At 45.8% G+C, this 26,465-nt stretch overlaps 1 long non-coding RNA gene across 1 annotated transcript in view; it reads right to left on the reverse strand.

Annotated features, from left to right (window-relative positions):
• Positions 1-24,905, reverse strand: part of LOC146207655 (uncharacterized) — a 123,824-nt gene extending 98,919 nt beyond the window's left edge. Inside the window, exon 1 of the long non-coding RNA XR_014703332.1 lies at positions 24,867-24,905. This is a non-coding gene — a long non-coding RNA (uncharacterized LOC146207655). The remainder of the gene's footprint in view (positions 1-24,866) is intronic.
• Between the last annotated feature and the right edge of the window lie 1,560 nt (positions 24,906-26,465).

Here is a 26,465-nt window from a genome sequence, read left to right on the forward strand (position 1 = left end):
TCAGGAAATTTCGACCACCTGAGATTATTTAACGTGCACGGACATTGCACAGCACACAGGCGGCTTGCTTTTGTCTCCGTCGAACAGCGGCCGTCGAGGTAGGGATTCGATCCCGGATCCTTGAGCACAGTAATCGAGCGCCCTAACCACTGCACAACCCCGGCGGGGCAGTGAGTGAGTGAGTTTTAGTTTACTGAGATGATCTGCATATAAGTGAGTAAATAATTAAGCGAATGTGTGACTGCATGAGTGACTTGGGGATGAATGAGTTAATGCAACAAAATGTCATTGGGGGGACTGTATTCAACGGAAACTTCGGTGCGCGAAGGAAGAATGTTGCACGCTCGCTATAGTTGCCTTGCCTTTTCTACGTGGCTTCCTTTGGGAACGACCCCTACTGCACCGATTTCCAACATCGTCCAAGCAGTCGACGTCAAGTGCCCGCAACCGTCACTATAGGTTTGAATATTGTGCACTCTAGCGCGCGCTGTTCAACTATATCGTCTTATGAACAAACGGGGTGTCCTTAAGGGCCTGTCACACTAGCACGACACGACACCGACACAGACCCGACAACGACACCGACAGTCGGCGAACTCGTCGGCCGACCGTGTCTGCGGCCGACCAAGCTGTCACACTAGGCCGACGACGACACCAACACGACCGAAAACCAAATGTCTTCCCAGTGTGACAGACTTTGAGGCCGGGGACACCGACAAAACCAGTCTGCCGACTGTCGGTGGCCGAGTCTTCGAGAGATCGGCCGCCGAGCAAAAACTTTCTCGAAACGCAAAACCGACTCAGTACACCTCGTCGACAGCGAATACCTTTCAGCACTAATATACGTAAAAAAGTAGAGTCAATGCATAATCCCTGACCGAAACGCGAGCGTGAGCCGCCAAAATACTCAAGGCCGCCGAATGCGTGTGGAATATCAACGGCAGCGTTTTCTTTTCGGGGCGAGTGAATTCGGGGCGCATAGATTTGTGGCGCTCGTCGGGACCGTGAGCAATCTTTCCGCTTTTCCGAACTGCACAGAATAGTGCAAAATGAACATAGCACGTGACAAAGAAATGATGAAAAGAAGCGATTATTTTCCTGAAGCCAGCAGAGATGCCGATCCTCCTGCGCACTTCGATCATTGTGTTTAACGTCTAGCCGCTGCGTCGCTACTTCGCAACCCAATTTCAACGCTATGTTACGCATCACGCAATAATTTTTTGTTGCATAATTCAATGTGTTTCAAGAATTGTGTGCGCAAAAAGCGCAGAACTTGCGTTTAAACTTTACAACAGAACCAACAGCAGTCGTGGTCCCGCGGCCGGCCCTGTGAAATCCGCCTAAGGTTTTAGAAAATCTGCCGAAAGTTTTACCTGCTACTGTGGCATGATTCAAACTATCTGCAGTTTACTCTCAGCAAGCTGGACAGTCAGTTAAGCGGTAAACGCTCCTGCTACCTTTGCAACTTTCACACTGCAAGACAGCGTATTAGCTAGAACCATATCCCAACCTCTGAAAGGGCCGGTTAGGCCTAACTTTCGTGGTGCAGTGGTTAGCGCAGCTGGCTATCAAACAGGAGGTCGTGAGTTCGATCCCAAGGGTAGAGTTTTTTTTTTCCTTTTTTTTTTTTTTTTCACCTTTTAATATACACTGTCTCTTATTCGCCGTGGACAGCGTTTGTTTTTCGAACACTAACGTCGTTCTGATCCAGCAACCTGAGCCGTAAAATACTGGGCACTATTCAGTCTCGGCCCATAATCACGACTGTTGAGACGCATGTTTTGGTATGGTCGAATATATGAAATAGAATTAAAATTAAGCGTTCCTTAAGTAGTTACGAGAATAAACCATGAAAAATAAAATAGGGAGTAGCTATACAAAAAGGAGAATTTTGCATGGTAGAAAAAAAAATAAAAGGATTAAGAAAATGAACGTATAATGACACGAGAAGAGAGTGAGAATGAGAGGGCCTGGTCGGTGGGGAGGTTTCCCACGTTGTCTGGCTAGTGTGACATAGGAGTTGGGCCCAACTCCTATGTCACACTAGCCAGACAACGTGGGAAACCTCCCCACCGACCAGGCCCTCTCATTCTCACTCTCTTCTCGTGTCATTATACGTTCATTTTCTTAATCCTTTTATTTTTTTTTCTACCATGCAAAATTCTCCTTTTTGTATAGCTACTCCCTATTTTATTTTTCATGGTTTATTCTCGTAACTACTTAAGGAACGCTTAATTTTAATTCTATTTCATATATTCGACCATACCAAAACATGCGTCTCAACAGTCGTGATTATGGGCCGAGACTGAATAGTGCCCAGTATTTTACGGCTCAGGTTGCTGGATCAGAACGACGTTAGTGTTCGAAAAACAAACGCTGTCCACGGCGAATAAGAGACAGTGTATATTAAAAGGTGAAAAAAAAAAAAAAAAGGAAAAAAAAAAACTCTACCCTTGGGATCGAACTCACGACCTCCTGTTTGATAGCCAGCTGCGCTAACCACTGCACCACGAAAGTTAGGCCTAACCGGCCCTTTCAGAGGTTGGGATATGGTTCTAGCTAATACGCTGTCTTGCAGTGTGAAAGTTGCAAAGGTAGCAGGAGCGTTTACCGCTTAACTGACTGTCCAGCTTGCTGAGAGTAAACTGCAGATAGTTTGAATCATGCCACAGTAGCAGGTAAAACTTTCGGCAGATTTTCTAAAACCTTAGGCGGATTTCACAGGGCCGGCCGCGGGACCACGACTGCTGTTGGTTCTGTTGTAAAGTTTAAACGCAAGTTCTGCGCTTTTTGCGCACACAATTCTTGAAACACATTGAATTATGCAACAAAAAATTATTGCGTGATGCGTAACATAGCGTTGAAATTGGGTTGCGAAGTAGCGACGCAGCGGCTAGACGTTAAACACAATGATCGAAGTGCGCAGGAGGATCGGCATCTCTGCTGGCTTCAGGAAAATAATCGCTTCTTTTCATCATTTCTTTGTCACGTGCTATGTTCATTTTGCACTATTCTGTGCAGTTCGGAAAAGCGGAAAGATTGCTCACGGTCCCGACGAGCGCCACAAATCTATGCGCCCCGAATTCACTCGCCCCGAAAAGAAAACGCTGCCGTTGATATTCCACACGCATTCGGCGGCCTTGAGTATTTTGGCGGCTCACGCTCGCGTTTCGGTCAGGGATTATGCATTGACTCTACTTTTTTACGTATATTAGTGCTGAAAGGTATTCGCTGTCGACGTGGTGTACTAGTCGGTTTTGCGTTTCGAGAAAGTTTTTGCTCGGCGGCCGATCTCTCGAAGACTCGGCCACCGACAGTCGGCAGACTGGTTTTGTCGGTGTCCCCGGCCTCAAAGCCTGTCACACTGGGAAGACATTTGGTTTTCGGTCGTGTTGGTGTCGTTGTCGGCCTAGTGTGACAGCTTGGTCGGCCGCAGACATGGTCGGCCGACGAGTTCGCCGACTGTCGGTGTCGTTGTCGGGTCTGCGTCGGTGTCGTGTCGTGCTAGTGTGACAGGCCCTTTACCACGCTATAAGCAAACCATTTCTGTCGGTAAGGACGGCGCTTGAAGATCATGATTGCAACCTCAGTGCATTAAAGGCTGCCGCGACGACGCTATCTCTGATAATTGTTTTTTGTTTTTCTTTTTCATTTCAAGCGACGTGCATTCCCCCATTATTCAGAACCATTCGATTCGCCTACAGATGTTTCATCATCCAATTAGACCTAACCAAGGAGCAAATTGCCCCCGCGTGCCTCACCCGCTCATGCGGCGACCTTCGGTATCCGACAGACCCCGTCCCATCGAAACAGCGGCAAGAAAAACAAAAATGATACGGGTATAAGACACCGAGTGCATGTGGTTAGCTGAATGCCGCGACCGAGCAGTTCTTTTTGTTTTGTTTTTGCCTCTTCTCTCAACGCTATCCATAGCGGTACGTAATACCGTTCCTCTCGGCCAGCCTTCGCGGTCGAAGGAGAAATAAATCTGAGTTAGGCGGGCCACTTCGGGAGGAGAGCGGGCGCTCCACGCGGAGCCTCGCCGAGCCACACAGGGTTAATAGACAACGGTGGCCCGCCGTGAATAATGCATAAGCGACGGCGCCAGAAGAACCTCTAGCGCTCGCGCGGACGCTAGTCGCGCCGCCGCGAGGTGCCCGAGAAGCGGTGTGTAGCGGATCGCGCGCAATCCAGCGTTGAGTATCGCACAAGCGCGTCCGCGTGGATACATCGCTTGCTGCGGTCTCTGGGGGCTTGGTCTCCAGGGTTGCGAAGATTTCTGCAGGTCAATTACGCGATCGCTGTGTCAGTGTCATTCGAAAAAATTTCCCCTCAGCGAAAGCAGGTTCCACAGCACTGCCTGTACAAAAGGATGCTGGTCGATTGCATGGCGTCCGTGCAGGAGCCCAGTAGAGGTAGACTGCCTTTGACTTTTTCCTTCAGTTTAATGACAGCCCTCGCCACAATTTCTACGGCCCTGCTAATGCTGCCAATGAACCGACGTCCTTTATCGGGAACGTTTCAGTGAGGTGAGGTTAAGCGACCTTGAGCTTGTGCCAAAATTCGCAGCATTTTTTATGGTCGCCTGGTGCTCTTTTTTTTCAGAGGATATCACCGTAACACGTTGCTTCAGGTGAAACTTTTGAAACATCGATTTTTCGTGAGCACATCATTTAGTGCGAAAGCATTCTAGCTTGATTGATTTAAACAATTTCCGGTTTCCACCCGCCTAACTAAGTGTTGTTATGACAATAAGAGGACTTGCGTTTACCATGACTGTGACCATGACCATGTGACCAAGATAAAACACAAAGTTAATTAATTTTATTTCACATTCACTATGCCTAACCAAGCACCTGGTAGAATGTAAGGAAGATGGCTATGCACAGTATGAAATCAGAACTGAACAATGGTTGAGGGGCAACCGCAGCTCACAAGCCAAGCCAAAATTTCGACAAGGGAATTTCTCTTCGTCTAGGCCCAAGTCCCCTTGTCAAAAGTTTGGCTTGGCTTGCGAATCGAGGTTGGATCTTCCTCAACCCTTGTTTAGTAAGTTTTCCAACCGATCACATTATGGGAAAGGATGTTTCGACGAGCCTGAACAAACAAAGACGTAATTATGGCTTCTTAAGCCTAGCTAGAGTACTAGGCTTACCTAAGCCTAATAGGGCTCGCTAAGCCTAAAAACCGGTAAGTTAACATTACAGTAGTAGGTTGTTATCTGATCATACAATGGCCCTAATTACACATTCCTAAGCCAAATTAATCTTGATTAGGCTAAGTCACTGAATGAAACATCTGAACTAAGTGAACCGACTCGTAACGACTTGCTTTCGCACGTAAAACTTGCACTTAGCAATGGCTAAGGCATTCAGTTCCCCACACGGGTGACCTATTTGCCAGAAGCAAGCCTTCACGGGAAAACAGCCTCAAGTTGTAAGGTACAGTGGGCCTTTGTGTCGCAGGCAACAGTTCTCGCTCCCCAGTTCGTCTGCATGCTGACAGCATGCTTGATGATAGGCTCGCACTGCTGGAAAAGCATTGTGCTAGTCAAAAATAGATCATTTGAGACATTCATTTTTTTTCGATGCAGCATCCTTCTGTTCTACCTTGTAAAACGGTTACAGCAAAGAAAACTGCAAGCTGTCTGTACACATTAACATCAACACCAAATTTAGCCTGGACTAGCATTTCACATCTCAATAGGGGTATATATGCGTGGGAAAAAAATACCGGTTTTCGCTTATATTTTAGACAGAGAAGTCTCGACGGTAACTGTGATATCCGTTTTTTTTTTTAATTGGAATGCCACCTGATGAATACTGAGAAATATATCCTTCTCTTCCTTACTTTCAGTGTGTTATACTCACATGTAAACAAGTTTCGCACTCCCTCGTTCGAAAAGTGGTAGAGCTCAGCCAATTACAGACAATCTATGGCTGAGTTTATGAGAATAGATCTGAGACGACTATGGGATGTTCTAAGACACTTCCATGAAGTAATTCATAGAAATGGTTTAAAATTCCAACGCGTACCGTAATTTGGCTTCTTGAGGTTTTTTTCTGCACTAAGAAAGAGCAGTTAAGGCTGCCATATAAAACCAATGGGTGGCGTTGTGCGTTTTTGGAAATAAATAACAGATAACTACCAGACAAAGGAGGACCCGCAGATATATAATTGTTATGGTGCAATTTCACAATATATTGTCACGACTGAAGTCACAGGGAGCCGTGAAGGTACACGTAGCCGAGGACCAGAGAATAAGGTCGGCCTGTCGTTCCGATCACAGAGTCCAGCACCAGCGCGCCGCTCGTGCCAACAAACCGCTTCGTCGTCGTCGGCACCAAACACGGCTGTCGCGCGGCGCTAGGCACGTGGCAATATATAGGGATTCTGAAGCCTTCGTACAGCACCAGAATCATGTCAACCATCGTTGTGAAGGTGGGCATGCTTATGGAAGGCGGCGGGATAAGTTGTCCGTGCAGCCGGAGGCAATTGCAGCCCAGGTTGGTTTGGCGATAGTGTGCAGCGGGTATGAGTGGCACTAAAGGACGTCTTCGTATTTCACGGAGGGCCAGGGCACCTTCTTTTTTTACCGCCACCGGTGTTGAAAAAGTAATTTTTGGCGAACGTTAACTCTTTGCAGTATGCCGTCATTGAAAGCTATGGGACAACTAGGTCAGATAAACTCTTATGGTGTTGTATGCGCGTAGGACAGAAAACGATGACAACAAAAAGCCTGTTTTTTTTTCTTCCTTACTATATCGTGCTAGACGTCGGAACTTGGTCATATATAGGGATTCTGAAGTCTTTGTACAGCACCAGAATCATGTCGACCATCGTTGTGAAGGTGGATATGCTTATGGAAGGCGGCGGGATAAGTTGTCCGTGCAGCAGGAGGTAATTGCAGCCCAAGTTGGTTTGGCGATAGTGTGGAGCGGGTACAGAGTGGCACTAAAGGACGTCTTCGTATTTCACGGAGGGCCAGGGTACGTTTACGCAAAGCCTTTTTTTTTACCGCCGTTGGTGTTGAAAAAGTGATTCTTGGCGAACGTTAACTCTTTGCAATATGCCGTCATTGAAAGCTATGGGGTAACTAGGTCAGATAAACTCTTATGTTTTTGTATGCGCGTAGGACAGAAAACGATGACAACAAAAAGCCTTTTTTTTTCTTCCTTACTATATCGTGCTAGACGTCGGAACTTGGTCATATATAGGGATTCTGAAGACTTTGTACAGCACCAGAATCATGTCGACCATCGTTGTGAAGGTGGGCATGCTTATGGAAGGCGGCGGGATAAGTTGTCCGTGGAGCCGGAGGCAATTGCAGCCCAGGTTGGTTTCGCGATAGTGTGCAGCGGGTACAGAGTGGCACTAAAGGACGTCTTCGTATTTCACGGAGGGCCAGGGCACGTTTACGCAAAGCCTTTTTTTTTACCGCAGCCGGTGTTGAAAAAGTGATTCTTGGCGAACGTTAACTCTTCGCAGTATGCCGTCATTGAAAGCTATGGGACAACTAGGTCAGATAAACTCTTATGGTGTTGTATGCGCGTAGGACAGAAAACGATGACAACAAAAAGCCTTTTTTTTTCTTCCTTACTATATCGTGCTAGACGTCGGAACTTGGTCATATATAGGGATTCTGAAGTCTTTGTACAGCACCAGAATCATGTCGACCATCGTTGTGAAGGTGGATATGCTTATGGAAAGCGGCGGGATAAGTTGTCCGTGCAGCCGGAGGCAATTGCAGCCCAAGTTGGTTTGGCGATAGTGTGCAGCGGGTACAGAGTGGCACTTAAGGACGTCTTCGTATTTCACGGAGGGCCAGGGCACGTTTACGCAAAGCCTTCTTTCTTTACCGCCGCCGGTGTTGAAAAAGTGATTCTTGGCGAACGTTAACTCTGCAATATGCCGTCATTGAAAGCTATGGGAGAACTAGGTCAGATAAACTCTTATGGTGTTGTATGCGCGTAGGACAGAAAACGATGACAACAAAAAGCCTGTTTTTTTTTTCTTCCTTACTATATCGTGCTAGACGTCGGAACTTGGTCATATATAGGGATTCTGAAGTCTTTGTACAGCACCAGAATCATGTCGACCATCGTTGTGAAGGTGGATATGCTTATGGAAAGCGGCGGGATAAGTTGTCCGTGCAGCCGGAGGCAATTGCAGCCCAAGTTGGTTTGGCGATAGTGTGCAGCGGGTACAGAGTGGCACTTAAGGACGTCTTCGTATTTCACGGAGGGCCAGGGCACGTTTACGCAAAGCCTTCTTTCTTTACCGCCGCCGGTGTTGAAAAAGTGATTCTTGGCGAACGTTAACTCTGCAATATGCCGTCATTGAAAGCTATGGGACAACTAGGTCAGATAAACTCTTATGGTGTTGTATGCGCGTAGGACAGAAAACGATGACAACAAAAAGCCTGTTTTTTTTTTCTTCCTTACTATATCGTGCTAAACGTCGGAACTTGGTCATATATAGGGATTCTTAAGTCTTTGTACAGCACCAGAATCATGTCGACCATCGTTGTGAAGGTGGATATGCTTATGGAAGGCGGCCGGATAAGTTGTCCGTGCAGCCGGAGGCAATTGCAGCCCAAGTTGGTTTGGCGATAGTGTGCAGCGGGTACAGAGTGGCACTAAAGGACGTCTTCGTATTTCACGGAGGGCCAGGGTACGTTTACGCAAAGCCTTTTTTTAAGTGATTCTTGGCGAACGTTAACTCTTTGCAATATGCCGTCATTGAAAGCTATGGGGCAACTAGGTCAGATAAACTCTTATGTTGTTGTATGCGCGTAGGACAGAAAATGATGACAACAAAAAGCCTGTTTTTTTTTTCTTCCTTACTATAGCGTGATAGACGTCGGAACTTGGTCATATATAGGGATTCTGAAGTCTTTGTACAGCACCAGAATCATGCCGACCATCGTTGTGAAGGTGGATATGCTTATGGAAGGCGGCGGGATAAGTTGTCCGTGTAGCCGGAGGCAATTGCAGCCCAAGTTGGTTTGGCGATAGTGTGCAGCGGGTACAGAGTGGCACTAAAGGACGTCTTCGTATTTCACGGAGGGCCAGGGTACGTTTACGCAAAGCCTTTTTTTTAAGTGATTCTTGGCGAACGTTAACTCTTTGCAATATGCCGTCATTGAAAGCTATGGGGCAACTAGGTCAGATAAACTCTTATGTTGTTGTATGCGCGTAGGACAGAAAATGATGACAACAAAAAGCCTGTTTTTTTTTCTTCCTTACTATAGCGTGATAGACGTCGGAACTTGGTCATATATAGGGATTCTGAAGTCTTTGTACAGCACCAGAATCATGCCGACCATCGTTGTGAAGGTGGATATGCTTATGGAAGGCGGCGGGATAAGTTGTCCGTGTAGCCGGAGGCAATTGCAGCCCAAGTTGGTTTGGCGATAGTGTGCAGCGGGTACAGAGTGGCACTAAAGGACGTCTTCGTATTTCACGGAGGGCCAGGGCATGTTTACGCAAAGCCTTTTTTTTTACCGCAGCCGGTGTTAAAAAAGTGATTCTTAACGAACGTTAACCCTTCGCAGTATGCCGTCATTGAAAGCTATGGGACAACTAGGTCAGATAAACTCTTATGGTGTTGTATGCGCGTAGGACAGAAAACGATGAAATACAAAGCCTGTGTTTTTTTCTTCCTTACTATAGCGTGATAGACGTCGGAACTTGGTCATATTGTCACGACTGAAGTCACAGGGAGCCGTGAGGGTACACATAGCCGAGGACCAGAGAATAAGGTCGGCTTGTCGTTCCGATCACAGAGTCCAGCACCAGCGCACCGCTCGAGCCAACAACGACCGCTTCGTCGTCGTCGGCGCCAAACACGGCTGTCGCGCGGCGCTAGGCACGTGGCAATATGAACAAAAAAAGAGATTAAGAAATCTCTCAAAATATCTGCAAAATTATTCGGTATGCCTACGACGCATGGCGTTGTGCTCTTAAAAATACAAAACAAAAATCAATCTTGCACTTAGCCGCATCGGACGAGATGCGCTAAGCTCACTGTGAATTCATTCCTCCAAAATATGACAACGATTTGCTATTTCTACTTTCAGCTGTGGTTTTCGTATTTTTATTTTTGTTGCAAACATGTCATCACTGGAATTGCTATAGACAAGGAATTTAACGAGGCAGCGATCACGACTGCGCTTCGACGGCCGCGAAGCGCCGACATCTGGCTGATTGGGCTGCTTGAAACATTGTGAGGCACCGCCATCCAGCGACACCAGTCAAGGACTGAAGGCTGAACGCTATTGGCACTCACCTGCACAAAATGTTTCACATTGATGTTTAATTCGCTAATCTCTCTTCTACAGGAAACCTGACAGCTTAATGTTGCCGAAAATATAAGATCCAGGTCGACGGCTGAGGGGGAGGACAAGGCTGGGAGAGAGCTGCGCCTCGGATCCTCGCCAACCTTTTGACGGGTGCCAATAAATGTTATTTCTCTCTCTCTCTCTAACGAGTTTCAGTGAATTTTAACAGTCGGAACCATATGACGTTTTTTTCGAATGACGGAGGTTTCAAGCTGGCGCATAAAAAAAAAGTCGAAAATGAGGAATTTCGAATCTAATTAAGGGAACTGTCAGTTATGGCATGTGACGTCTGGTATGTCTCAAGACATCGACGGTGGTGGTAGTAGCGTCTAGTTTAAAGATGTTTAGGCTTACAGTGCTGGTGTCTGAGATTCATCGCTTCAATAGTTCTACAAGAACGTGCATATTGACGAAATGCGTTAACAATAAAACATTATAAACCTAGTAATCCTCTACTTTTCTTGTCATAGCCGTATAGGGCAACACCGCACAGGACATGCACGTGGGGCTCTCTGCTGCCCAGAGAGGAACCCCGTCTTGGCAAATTTCAGCGTCCTACGCCATTAATGGATCTGCTTTATCGAAGCCCGTCGCCGAACTCCGGACAGGTGAATGGACTGAAAGGCGCGCAAGCAAGCAAAGGACATAAAATGGCGCGCACAGCAAGATCGGTTGCGGTGAGACCCTGGAGAGATAAGTCTTCCCCCATGCCGCTCTGCTTCACCGACACACGAGGTGCTCGCACTTATTGCTGAGCCTTCTGAGGCGTACATATATACACCGAACGCCATCCGCGACGAAGTGCTGCTGCTTTTAATTTTTTGTTTTCTCAGGTTTATTTTTAACTTCTGAGGCGATCGTCTTCGTCTCGAAGCTGACCCTTTTGGCCGCCTACTGAGGTAGTCCCACTGTTGCGGGAGATATATGAGTCCAGGCTAAGAAAGATTAACCGAACGAAGGCAGGCCGCCATCGTTAGTGCCGGATATACGTACACGAACCGTCCGCGAGGAAATAAAAACGCTGCAGCATGCCGGGAGTTACGAAGCTCCGCGCTGGATGCTACACCGCCGCCATGCTGCGCTTGAAGGTGTCTGTGTTCACCCTGAGGCTATACGGTGGCGTTGATTTATGGCGCCATGGTTTATTTTATTTTATTTGTTTATTATTCGCTGCATCGCATTCTTTAAGGGAGCAGCGGAGAGAAAGCGACTGTGAAGGAGGAGAAAAATTGAGCGCGAGTCGCGGAATAGAGTCGTTTCAAGAAGACTTAGCACTGATGGCAAAGTAAAACTGGCCATCAATCAATAAGTTATTCGGTGCTTTATTCAGATTCTCAATTTTTACGACAGGAAGGAAGGAGAAAAATGACATTCCCACATTTATTTCCTTGCCCAAGCGCGCCAAGAAAATCCAACAGTCATCAATCGCGATGCAACGTGAAGTACAAGATGGTTCTGACGCTTGTCATGACGCAATTCGTTCCTTTCTTCTGTGGGAAACGGGTAACGCATCAAAAGCTCTTCCTCTGAAAACAGAAATCTCAGTAATTCAGAGACTTCAGTAATGAAGTGGAGCTCATCCCCTGCTATCACCGACCGTAAAGCTGTTTGATCGTTTCCTTAAGAGCAGCAGAACGATATACGAAAGCTTCGAGACAATCCGCATTTACCCTCGTTATTGACAAAATATGAAATATCTGAACGACATGTGCCGTTCTTACTATGATGAAAGGCGGACGGAACTCAGAACACCCCACACGAAGCGATCAATAATGATGGGATGAGCTAGCCTTTATTTTGTAATATATGTGTGTGTGTGTGTGTGTGTGTGTGTGTGTGTGTGTGTGTGTGTGTGTGTGTGTGTGTGTGTGTGTGTGTGTGTGTGTGTGTGTGTGTGTGTGTGTGTGTGTGTGTGTTGGTTGGTTTGTGGGGTTTAACGTCCCAAAGCAACTCAGGCTATGAGAGACGCCGTAGTGGAGGACTCCGGAAATTTCGACCACCTGGGGTTCTTTAACGTGCACTGACATCGCACAGCACACGGACGCCTTGCTTTTCGTCTCCACCGATAAGCGGCCGCCGAGGCCGGGATTCGATCCCGCGTCCTTGGGAACAGTAGTCGAGCGTCGTAACCACTGCGCCACCCCGTGTGTGTGTGTGTGTGTGTGTGTGTGTGTGTGTGTGTGTGTGTGTGTGTGTGTGTGTGTGTGTGTGTGTGTGTGTGTGTGTGTGTGTGTGTGTGTGTGTGTGTGTGTGTGTGTGTGTGTGTGTGTGTGTGTGTGTGTGTGTGTGCGTGTGTGCGCGTGTGCGTGTGTGCGCGTGTGTGTGCGTGTGTGCGCGTGTGCGCGCGCGCGTGTGTGTGTGTGTGTGTGTGTGTGTGTGTGTGTGTGTGTGTGTGTGTGTGTGTGTGTGTGTGTGTGTGTGTGTGTGTGTGTGTGTGTGTGTGTTACAAAATAAAGGCTCATCCCATATGTGATCGCTTCGTGTGGGGAGCTGAGTTCCGTCGGGCTTTCATGATGGTATACGAACGGCTTATGGGGTTAATATATTTCATGTGTTGTCCATTACCAGGTTAAATGTGGAGTCCCAATTTAGTACATTTGCAACCATCTTTAGGAACATTTTTCGCGGCCCCAGAACTTTTTGATTATTTTTGGGAGATGTCGGAAAGGTGAGAGTATATAAGATTATTTATTTCCATTCCTTTTGTTTTGGCGCGATAGCGTTACGGACCCAGTTATGCCGAAAATTCACCGCCGGTGTTGCCGTAGTCGTCGCTGTCGTCGTCGGCGTGTTCCGCGCTGCGAGAGAAAAATCCCCAGCGTGCCTCCAGTAGGTGGCAGTTGACAGATGACATGGACGCCATTGACTGATCGCCAGGCAGTGTGATGTCACGATACCACCTGAGATGAACTCCCAGGTCTCGTAGCTTCTACGAGGCGGGATGATGAGATGGGAATCGAACCTTGGAAACTCGTATCTCGGGCTTGATATGGCATATGCTCCTATACTACGTAGAAACATTTGTAGTTCGGTTAAGGCAGGAATTTATACCGGTTGGTCTTTAACATCATGTCGCATAGCGTAGGACTGTGAGCTAAGGATTACTTGTCAGAGAATAGAAACACAAAGTAAGGGACTATAGTGACGAAGTGTGCAGCAAAGTGCATATAATGACACTTTTCTGTTGAAAAGCCACTGAACAAAGGTTGAGGGGGAGCCTTAGTTCGCAAGCCGCTAGTCAACAGACGTTTCGGCAAGGTCACTGGTCTTCCTATAGCAAGTAGCTAGGCGAAGGCAAGTAGCAAGTAGCTCGGAATTCTCCTATCAAGTAGCTTGTGCGAGCATCCACTGGTGGTTTTAAGGCGCAGTGCGATGCTTGTGAGTGGGCATCATGCAAACGAGACCTTCAACAGGGGCAGTAAAAAGCAATGAAGACAGGTGGCGAGCCAAACATCGAAGAGGGTGTGAAACTAGAGGCATGCAACTGTAAATAAGTACAAAGAGGACCAACTGGGCAATAAAGGTGAAAGTCTAATACTACGCATTTTCGACAGAACGACCCGTCGATTGGCAGTCATCTTTGCAACTACAGGCAAACCACTACTACGTCTACGACGTCCCACGCAAAAAATAAAAAAAAAAAAATCCTTAGTGCAGCTATGCCGGAAAGGGCGTAATACGAAATAAACTGGGCAGGCCACCGTGGTGGCCGAGCGCGAACCCTTCATCTCAAACGGCTTCGCAATTAGGTTTACTCCTCGAACACGGAGCGTGCCGGGCCCGTGGAGGAGGGAGCGTTTTGCGCTATGGCCGTGCGCGTGCACGTATTTGCCGCTCGTGCTACGACGACAACGAAGGCGCGACGTGCGAGCTTCCTACTGGAAAAGGAACAAATACAAAGGGTAAATAAAAGATGCTGGGCGGCTGGGTGAAGGCGGTGGCCGTAGTGAACAAAAAAGCCAGCGTGAAATCTTTACACACGATCACGAAGTAGGGGAAATATAGGGGAGGGCGTACCTGAGAGAGAACGGCCGTAAACATCATTCCCGCTAATGGCCAAGCCAAGCAGCACGATTAGCCCCCAGTGGTGCGCTTTTATAGGGCCCGTTCTCTCGCGATGAACCGGAAGAACGCCTAAGGGGAGACAGTTGAGACGGCGATATCCAAGCTTCACAGTCCAAAGGGAAGTGGACCAGTATCCACTCGTCGCAACAGTCGTCGGTGCGATCTCTTCACCCACGTCGTGCGGTATAGCTTGGACGAACGGGAAGAGCGAGTGGACCTTGCTCCAGCCTCAGTTCACGTCAATGCTTGACTCTTGAAGTCGAAGGCGGAATCCTCGTGCCCGAAATCGTCCTGGTTCTAGGAGATATTGATACTACGAGATATTCATTCCTTCGGAAGACACATGGTCCGCATTAAACGCCGATGGTCGGTAGTGAGCGTGCAGCTGAAACTGGAAAGAACGGGTACATAGCCGACACGTTGTTATATCCAAAGGCGAAGTTACATTGAATTACAAACTGAACAGAGGCTGAGATTACTTCTCTGAGTCCCGCTATTCTTCCAGGTTTCTACGTGCGCTCGCTTGCGCGTGAATAGAGCTTGAAAAGAGGACAACGATAAACAAGCGTGATGTTGATGCGATCATAATTCCGGATGTGTTTACTCTCGGCAGTGAACACCGGCCAACGGAAAACATCTACTTGTCGGAAGAAAGCTGTCTCGTGTCTCTGCGCTCACTTCCTGCATGGACAGCCGCCAACGTGCGAATCCAACGAGTGGCCGCGCGTGCAGCCGCTTATGTCCCTGCATTTCCACGCACCTTTGCACGCGATCCTCCCTTGAGACAACGGCACAAGAAGAGTGATGACGGGAAGCCCGAGCAGCTTTATCCCCTTTCTCTCGAGCTGGCTCACGCAGCGGGAGGCGTAGCGACGCATGCACGCACCGCTCGAGCCCAGTTCGGGCGCCCGTGGGGGGCTCCCACGCCTGGCGGCTCGCAATGTAGGTCGGCGGCTCCACGCTCGCGTATGCCACCAAGGACCCCCGGCGCAGCGGCGACGGTGAAGGTGGAGCACGCAGTGTGCGGCTTTCTATAAACAAAGCTGCCCCGGCGTGCGATACGTGTAGCCGGCCGTATACCACGACTACGGCGACGACACCATCGCCTCGGCGCCGAGCCGAAAGCTCGCCTCGTCGCTGGCCTTACCCTTACCGTTGCTTCCCACTCTCTCTGCTCCAGCCGTTTCTCAGTGGTCGAGGTCACGCCGGACGGCTCCAAGAATCACTGCACCCTCAGAACAGAACTAAACTATTTCGCATGCTCTGTGGTGGTTCCTTGAATTGTGAGTATTAGGTACAAGAATATTGATGATGAGTGAATAAGGATGGTACCGTCGTAACAAACTGACGTTAGTCTTCGGGACGGATCGCCAAATATTCCATATACAGCTCTATGCATAGTCTAGGTAATAAGAGACAGGAATGCTAGGGTTTATATGGATTATATATCTAAAGCAGGGCGTCTGGAGCGATTTACAAACATTAGTTCCCTTATGGCACATTAAATATATATATATATATATATATATATATATATATATATATATATATATATATATATATATTTATGCAAACTATTCTCGAAAGGAACCGATAGCTTATGAATAAAACCCTCTCATAATTTCTCAGCGCTAATCAAACACTCGGGGTGCAAACACAAGAAGCGCAGATTAGGGCGATGTCTCCGGTACTTCAAAACCCGTAAAGACTCGAGATAACTTTCTACTACAAAACAATATTCTCACTTTTGATTACCTAAAGCCCTTCTCTAGTGCTTTGCTGCCAAGACAGATCAGCAGCCTATAAAAAAAAAAAAAAGAAAGGTTAAGAGCACTGCGGAGCCCGCAATGGAGAAATGCGAAAGCGTGAAAGTTGTTGCTGCTGTTGCGACACTAGCGAGTCACTTTTTTTTTTGTAACTACTTCAATACTTTTTAATGTTTTTGTAGTTTATATTTGATTATACTTTTATTATTGTATCTTCATTGTTTTTTATTAGTTTATTTCTTTCAACGCCCTCCAGCATCCTTACACCAGACAAGGAGAATTAAAAACACGTTCGCAGGAAGTGGCTATATCTGCCGGTCAAAAATGACGGAGGTGTGCCACATGATGCGACGTGATAATGGTTCTTAGCCACCACAGCCTTTGAAGGACAAGAATGCATGTCACTCACGCCGATGAAAATATTCGCTCTACGCGTGAAAATTTGACATTGTTGCAGATGTAAGCTTATTTTTCTTTTTCTTTTTTCCAGAGCTCAGCCCGAGTCGCCCGAATGGCTGAGCCTGGTTGATACAATGGTCGCTATGAAGAAGTTTTAGCGCAATGTTAAAACACATATTTGGTACGTCCCAATGCTCTCTCCTAGTTTAACGGTATTGACGTTAAAGCAGGAAATAAAAAAAAAAAGCGGGGTGAGGGGAGGGGGGGGGGAGGGAACAATCATGGTAGGGTAGTGGTTAACGAGATCGGCTTGGACAAAGAGAAATGGTAGTTCGGTTCCTGACATGAACATGATTTTTATTTTCTAAAGTGTAAGTTCATGAGGACACACTGGCGACACGTTTTAGCACCACGCCCTGATAACGCCACTCGTGAGGCAAGAAACACTTACGATTGAATATTAAATGCGTCATCGTAGTTCCGGTACCCCGAGCATGAACGTATATATATATATATATATATATATATATATATATATATATATATATATATATATATATATATATATATATATATATATATATATATATATATATATATATATATATATATATATATATATATATATATATTAGTCTCACCTGTACGTGCACTTCCGGCTTCGGCACAGTGATTTTCTTTCGTTTTCATCTGTTACATATTTGCAGCTAGTATTGTGAACTCTATAGGCGCAGCACCAATTAATAATCTACTGTCTTGATCTCAATCGCTAAGGAATCCGAATTCGTCCTAGGACCACTATTACAGTGTGCGGTGTCACGCAAGAATTAGGTACTTAGAAAGTACGACGTATCCGGGCCAGGAAATTTGCGTTTTGTTTCTGTTTATTTCCTTTTGCACAACGTGGCAGAACCGGAAGACAAACAATGAACACTAAGGCAAAGCATCATTAATGTACCCTTTCATTTGAGGCTTTCTTTGCCTGCTCATTTACGCAGTAGTTTGGAAGTTTTTTTAGGGACTGTTTCTGACGAGGTGACAGAATGCACTGAAGAATCCGTGCAGTATAAAGTTCATTGCATCCACACTCTTACTTCCCTCATTCAAAAAGCCTTAGGTGTTCCCAACCACTTTCAATTTTAAACGAAAATAATTTCATCGCTACTGAAGAGGAGCTCTTTTTCTCCATTTTTAAGAGTCCCAAGTATACATGGGATATACACAACACAGTATGACCCCTGCACTTGCACACAAAATTGCCTTGCTTGCTTTTAGCTAACCTTCTTTTTTCCTGCGTATCAGAAATGGATTCTAGGGATTGCCTGCCGGATTTATTTGCCCCTGCTGCTCACTTGAAATGCGACAAGAGAACACATTTATCTAAAATTTTAATCTCTGTACGTGGACAGGCATGGCATGCAATACATGCATCGGCAGGTACGCAGGAAAAAAAAAAAAAGAAAGGTACGCAGGAAATAAACTTAACGGATGGAGTATAGTTCCCTCCTCCACCTTCTTGTTCAAGGATGCATCAGACACTGCACCGGCACGCGATTTCTTTATTTATTTTTACTTCTGCGCCTGCACTAAAATATCAGTATTTTTATGAATGGGCGAGAGCACACTTGAAAGCCACCCGTTCCGTTTCCGTTGTTCCTACATGACGAAACGGCGTAGCGCTCTGTTGCTGAACGCGCAAGACAGCGGTTCGGAATCTGCATTTTTCTGACCACTTTTCTTCTAGCTCTCTTTCTTTCTTAACAAAGGATTAGCATCTCGAAAATGATCTATCGTTTACCTCAGGGGAGGCTCCTTTTTAGACTGCATGTACAAATGCTTTCCAGCTGCAATTGCCGCCTAAACCACAAATTCGACCTCAATTTGTCACTCGCCTTCTTTTTAACAATTCTACAGAGGATTTCTTGCGAGGAATTAATTTAGCATTTCCATCGGCATGTGCACGAAAATTTAGGTTATATTCATGAATGTTTTGCGGCGACACTATCCATTTGAAAATTTTGCAGACGGGCCAGGGGACGAAGATAGGAAGTTGAAGTTAAAGTCGCGCATGCGCTCTTCGCAAGATCACGCCTCGACGAATGTGAAGTCGAGGATACTGGAAGAGGAAAGTCATCGCACATCATCTTTATCGGAAGAAGCGCCTGGACGCATATGCACAGCAGCACATATAGGCCTCTGCCATTCCCTCCAGTATAGCTCTGCAGTATAGCGTGCCTTTTGCAGCTGCCTTACCACCGCAAACTTGCTAACCTCATCCGCCCACCTGACAAGCGAAAAGTCTAACCAGCAATTAAGTGTCCACCCAGGTTTTTTACTTTTTGTAATATATACTTTCCCCTCCAATAAGCAACCCAAGCACAAAACGAGACCACTCTCGCACACGTATTGTCAGCATTTCACATCACAGAAAATCGGAACTTGTTTATACGACCACAGCCGACCCACAACGTGCTAAATATCACACCGCCCCGAGAAACGACGAGCGCAATTCAGTCGAGCCACGCAGCGTAGAGATATTCTCTTTGAACTTCCTGGTGAACATCCTGGTAGTTAGATCCTGCGCGCGTGGTCCACTCGCAGCTTCTAGCACGCGTACAAACAAGAAGGGGGTTGATTATTGTTTTATTTCGTGGTGTGCGTCCAGGCGGCGATCGTACGGGTTGAGAAGTAAAGGGGGAGAGAGAAAGAGCAGCAATTTGGGCCCATCGACTTATGCCCGTCGGCTGGCGGAAGCCTTTGGAAAGACACGGGGCCTAGGAGGATAGTATACGAAGCGCGTGGCGAACACATTAGGCGTGAGCTGCGTTTTGAGGCCCCCCTCATCTTGGCCGCCTATAGGCGAGGCATGCAGGCCACCCTGGTCTCTCGAGGATTGCGTGACTGCGAGATTTCTTTGTTCTTATGTCCGATCGTTCTGCTTCGCATGTGCTGCTTACTTAAGCGAGGGCCATAGGTCAGGTATATTCGACGTACCGTGCTCAGTTCAGACAATTGCATTGCACGAACACTCAACCGTGAAAACATTCGCAAGTCTGCAGAGTTCTATAACTGTCACTAAGTAATGCATCCGTGCTATATAGAAAAATCACTTAGAACCAGGTATCTGTGGCAGTATACGCGGCGGTGTGAAACATCCCCAGTGAATAACAAATACTTCCTCTTATATTTGTTTGCTCCTGGCATACGTACTGTCACAAATTTCAAAGTCAGTTTTATTAGCTAACCAGTTCCGTTCCATCACCTCAACACAATTTTTTGAGCGAACTTGCATTGCAATAAGTAGTCACGTATAAAATAAGCGACGGACGCCCTGTAAGCTACAAGTACTGGAGGTAGGTGGTGTACAAAAGCACTTCAGGGGATTATAAAAATGAACGAGTGAGGCACGACTTAAGGGTGTGCTTTAGTTTTATTTAGGAGTGTGTTCAATGAGCTTACATGGCAACGTAACGTAAGAATACATTAGTTTTGTTGTTATCTGCCCAGAAGATCATCTCTTTCAGCACTCTGCATGGAAATGTGCGCAAGAAGGCTTGCGCACCTATAGTGTTGGCAAGAAGTATAGTAACGGCAAGATTCATTCTAAGGACCATATTTTGTGCATTTTTATCCTCATTCTACACTATGAACCTTCCGTTTCGTAGCCAACTTTATCTCTTTTTTTTTTTTTTTAATTTTGGCTACAGCCAGTTGCTTTCGCAATTAAAGGCGAAGTTTACTAACGACGGAGGCAGAAAATGGAAAAAGTGCAACAAAATTATTGATGCTGAAGTAACTACCAATGTGCATTAGCGCAATCATAATCAAAGTGCCACCAACACAACCTACCTGTCAGCTTTACTCCTGGAATTCTTGCCGCTCTAGTTGTCTTGGCGAACGAGATCATCCACCCACCTGACGTAGGCTCCAAAGCAGTGTCGCACGAAGTGCTTCCGACTTGCCAACACACCTCAAGCGAGCCCATATACCTACGCCCTATAGCAGAACAATCGCGCGCTCCTGTTGACACATGGTCGGACAGTGCTACGCGAGGAGGTCATGAGGAGTTCGACTCGCGCGCACTGCAAGTCTTGGGCGTCAATGGCTGGCTGATCCCTCGACCTACGGGCCACACACGGGAGCCGGTGCAGTGTGTCACGTTTCTGTTGCGGAATAGTAGCAGTTCATGATATACAAGCTGCGTTGGCAGACGCTCTCTGCTTGAAACAGAGCGAGCACAAACGCCGTGTGTTTTGACAGCAGGTCATCTCTGACGATCAGCGGACGAGCGCGGGATGCCCGTACAAGGGATCACGCGCTGATGTCACTGTCGTTCATGACTTGCACTTTTGCTTCGAAGCGAACGCCTTCCTACCTGACCCTTAACACTGCACGCGATGTTTAAAGCGCTCACTGTTTTGTTTCCTAGGTTGACCCAAATGTTTAATAAAAAAAAAATGCTTTCGCTCTTCCTAGTTAAATGCTGGCCTCCGGAGGCTAAACAGTGAACCTGAGAACGAAATATACTGTAATAGAAGAGACATCTGGGCGAGTTGGTACGGTGACATAATGAATAAACAGCGCTACAGACTAAGACGAAGAACAAGTGAGCGTCCTGTTTGCTTCTTGATCTTCGTCCTAGTCTGTTGCGCTCTTTATTCATCATGACTGAAAACGAACATAAAGGCTGATTGATATGTGGCCGAACGTAAGCCCAGTCCGAAACCGAACTGAAGGTCGATTATTTTCAAAGTTTTCCGTCTGAACGGTATCTCCAAGAAAAAAGAATTATAGGTGCCATAAATTGGCCTAATGCAAGCGAAATATTTTTTTAACTCTAACTCGCCAAACTATTTCAATTCCGAATCTATTTTTACACCATTTCTGCTCGCATTGTTTCATTTCAGCCGACTGATTCTTCGTATTTTCATTTTGCAGGGGCACTTTTAGGAAGACCTCTCATTTCTTTCCATCTCGGGTCGAGAGAAATCCCCCTATACGCCACCGGCCTTTACCATCTGCTACGGCTTGCAGTTAGCGGTTTGACGCAGACACTGGACAGTGTTTGGTTGTATGTTCCTCCTAGTAATGTCATATTAAAAATAATTTAAGCCTGAAGCGAGATCCGCGGTCCGGAGCAAGAAAGCAGCTTCGTCTTTCGATCCGCACAGAGCTCGAACATCGTGCTTTACATCTGTAAGACATATGCACTAATGTTCTCATTCATTGTCTTCGCCGCCTTTCCTTCCATATAGCTCTGCCCTTCCATATTGTCGGCTGTGCACAAAGCTAGAAAGCCGGTCTAACGCGTGTTTGAAAGACCATAGCGAAGAAGCGCTATGGTCTTTCAAACAGAAAGAAACACGAAGCTCTGCCTATTGAAAGATGGAATTGGCTGAAACTTGTGGCCCGTTCAGACGCCGTAGGAACCGGCCAATATATATATATATATATATATATATATATATATATATATATATATATATATATATATATATATATATATATATATATATTGCATTGTGGGGTATAACGTCCCTACGCGATTCAAGTTATGAGAGACGCCGTAGTGACGGGCGCCTTGCTTTTCGCCTCCATTGGAAAGCAGCTCTCTCTCTCTCTCTCTCTCTCTCTCTCTCTCTATATATATATATATATATATATATATATATATATATATATATATATATATATTCTTTTCATTCAGTGAATTTTGGCATCAAGAGACTGAAACAATTGAGAGCATGGAGCAGAGTTTGGAAAATATATGTCTTTAGTTGTTTTGGGGGGAAGAATTACTCAGTATCTATCCATCTCACTCCTCTGTGGATTTATATAGTTATAGTGAACTGCTTGCAATTGAATGTACATATGTCGTCGGTTAGAATCCTATCGCAAAACTAGCCTGAACTTGACTACCAAATGAATGCTAGGTTGGAAGCGAAAGTCTATGAAACCACCCTGAGCGCTGCACAGGAAATGTTTCCGTCACAATTTTCATACGTAATCACGTGCTTTTTTTCTTTTCGGCACGGTTTTTCCTTTCTGGATTACGATGACGGTGACGGTGACGCGTTTTTAACCGAACGAGCTGTATACGCTTCGCGTAATATAAATGAGGAGAATTTGTATTTCGGGAAAATAAATTGAAATATATACCGAGTTATGCTACACTCCAAAATTGGAAAGCATAACGCGGGACTTCGTTAAATGGGCTCTTTCACTCACTCGAACTAATTATGACAAACAAGCTTTCCACTTCTTAATAACACATATATCTGAGAAATACCAGAAATGTGAAAATAATATTTGTTCTCTATCTCGTAAGGATTTGAGGTTCCGTTTTGTTCACTGATATGAGCAGTTCTTCTTTTGTATCGTCGATTGTTTTTGTTTTGTTTATTTATATTACATCTACAGTTGGCCTTGCGCATGTTCTGAGAGTTTCTAGAGTTTCTAGTAGAATATTTTATGGTGCATGTCCGACGCACAGTTGTTTGTGTCATCGCGCTGCTTCTGTACTCCTTTGCTTTCTTCTCCCATTGGTATATTGTGTTTGTACGGCCTCAGACACTCTCAAGCTGCTCAATTGCAGTTTTTCGCATGGTGTCCCATCCCTCCAGAGCGTATGTTAAGGGTAAAAAATAACTGCTACTACTACTAATAATGACAAAATGTTTATCGCGAAACATTCGGGTACAATTTCACAAAGAGGCAGGCTCGTCAATGGTATACGCAAGGCTTGATGGATTCATCCCCCTCTCCCCCCCTCCCCACAAAAAAAAAATAAAGAAGAAAGAAAGATAGAAAGAGTTCTAGCACAACCTGGTGTTCAGATACACAAACATAGATGCAGCGTAGTAGAAAGGGCATCAAAGTGCTATATTGTAATGCATATCAGCAAAATACAACTTTCTAGTAGGTTCTTCTATGAGGAGTACACGACAAATCAAAGAGAAAAAGAAAGAAAAGAAGGTGCAAACAGGAAAATTCAGGTCATATCAAAGAAACAAAAATAGAAAGTACGGGTTAGTATAAAGGGAAGATTTCATTCCTGCAGTTCGGGTGCTAACACGACAATTGGCTGATTGAATGTTTACACTTTTAACGAATCGCCTTAGTTTGCATTTCGAATCGACTTGTACGTAGTCATCTGGAAGAAGATTGAAAACAGCCCGGACACATATCGTACGGGTTCATTTAGCAAAATTCGCAGAGTGACGTGGTGCAAGATATCCTGAGGATTTCCTTAAAGTGCGACATAGGATTTTGCAATTACTAAAATTACTATAAATGTAGCGCGAGAGAAGACATGCTGCACAAAAAGAAGACGAAAAGGAGACATAGCAAGGAAGTCAATTATGGAGGGAGTGAAATTTGGAGTCAAATATAGAGGAAGTCAAATATGGAGCCTTGCAATCGTATGCAACGCTCTTGGAAATCCTCTTCAACACATCATCAATCGTTGTTGACGTTGTTCACAGCAGTTTCTAAAAAGGTTTATAGAGTAACGATCAATGTAGGCGAGGGCTTCTTACGAACAGAAAAAGAAGCGAAATATTTGACACTGAATAGCCACGAAGCTTACTATACTAACATGCATGATGAGTTCTTCAGGTGAAATCGCTGCCAAGATACACTCCCAAATATTTCAAAGAGTTCACGTATTGCACAGGGCTACAAAAACAAGATTAACACTCATCGGTATGTAAAAAAGGTATATTCATTACGGCCTGCGCATGGAGTGATCGAAATCACATCAACTTTGTCTTGGCGTTGACACGAATGTGACTTTGCGGAACCACTTGACAGCGGCTGTAACAATATGTTGCAGGGTATTCGTGGCTACCCTGTATTTAATATGCTGCGTGACTAGGACAGTGTGATCAGCGTATTGAAAAATTGTACAGTTTGACAGGTGGTCAGAAAGGTCCTTAACAAATAGATTAAAGAGAAGGGTGAACACAACGGATCACTACTGCCCCCCCCCCCCCCCCCCCCCCCCCCCACATATCGAAGATAGACATCCCTGCTGTAGACTGTTCCACTGTTCCCCACTGTATACCACTTGAGAGCGATCAGATAGAAAACTTCCAATTAGGTCGTAAAATGGGCCGCGAAAACACAACAGGTGGAGCTTCTGAAGGAGGATATATACTGTGGTTCACCGAGTGAAACTCTTTGACAACGTCCAAAAAAAGCGCGCAAGAAAACAGGTTCTCTTGAAAGCCTTTGTGAAGAAGGTAGGAAAATTCCTCTAGAAGAGACACTGTGTTAATAATAATAATGCTCACTTTGGCAAGCACTGGAACTCAGCTCCGTTGGACGACTTTTCCTCTAAGAAAATAGCAAAATGACGTTTATTACTGCGTGACAATGTGCCGTTGTTAAATGAACAAGAATGTGGCATTTTTTCAGAGGGTTCTCCGTTCCCTTCGGGCTGCCGATCGCGATAACGTTTCCTGTTCAGTAGCAAAGCTTCAAGGGCGGATACACAAGCTTCAGTGGCATGTGGCCTTACGTGGAAAGCTTTTTACGTCACAGGTCAATTTTCCTGTTGGCAGGAGGCCATCGGCATCCGAGGCTGCTGATGAGAATCAAGCTGTACTGGTTTCTAAACTGCATTATACTTGACTGAACACTGCTGGACAATCTTGCCTTTTAATAGCTTAAAGGAAGTTGCCTCATATCTGAAGGCTGCTGTCTCTTGTCTTCTGTACATTGACTGATCATATCCAGGTGCCACATAGACTTATTTGTGATGAGCATGGTTCATCACTTCAGTTTTTTACAGATCACAGCAATGTAAAACGGCGTATCTGGCACATACTTCCCAACGCCCAACAGAAAAATTTGAGCAAAACGGTTCGCTTTAGCCTGATTTAAGAACTTTAACGTCTCAAAGCGACTCAGTCTATGAGAGGCGCCGTAGTGGAGGGCTCCGCCAATTTTGACCACCTAGGGTTCTTAAACGTGCACTGACATCGTACAGCACACGGGCTCCTTGCGTTTCACCTCTATCAATTTATCGAATTGGGAAATACTATAATCAATAGTTCTCAAGTCCCTGAAAGTGAGCAAGGTAAAACGAGTTTTGTAAAATAAAAACCGGCCTCGCACTAAAATGTCGGCGTAGAAATTTCCCAGAATAATGCACAGACTCATCAGTGGTGCTAAATATGGAGAGAATAGGCAACTGCATTAATAACAGCATAAGCCATTCTTTTGGGACTGCCATAAAAAGCATAATCGCAAGCCCGTAAGCAAATACACGGTTCTGCCATCAAAACAATGGCAAAACAAAGGTTCTTTCGGTACGATAGAGTGACGGCGCTATATACCGCGGTTGCACTATCCTCACAGAAAGTGACGTGCACATCTATTTCGCCTGTCACCTCTACTTCATACGTACATTTCCTAGTGTATTATTACGATTCACAACAGGTTCCCCGTCTAAAAAGGGTAAGAGCGCGTTTCAGATGGAGGGTCAGGAGCGATCGAGTGACTCTCTACAGTCAAACAGCTGTTATTAGTATTGATCAGTTTCAGTCATGGGGGCGGTATACGCAGGAGTGCATTTTCCCGACTTAGCGCAATGTATTATTTCTGTGTAAAATGATTTGAAAGGATGTCGCGTGAGGAGAGAGCTGTTCAGGGTCTCGCTATAGCTTACACCGGAAATAGTACAACTGGTGCCGAAGCTGAAAAGCCCACCATGTGCAAAAAAAAAAAAAAAAAAAGAGAGAAACAAGGAAAGAAAGAAAGGGCATGCACTGACACGCACGTACGTATGTACGCACGCACGCACGCACGCACGCACGCACGCACGCACGCACGCACGCACGCACGCATAGAAACAAGCACATCTGGCGTATGACAGCGCAGTCGCCGTG

This window comes from Amblyomma maculatum, chromosome 1, assembly GCF_055883805.1.
Source record: "Amblyomma maculatum isolate TAMU_Amacu chromosome 1, ASM5588380v1, whole genome shotgun sequence".
NCBI lineage: Eukaryota > Metazoa > Arthropoda > Arachnida > Ixodida > Ixodidae > Amblyomma > Amblyomma maculatum.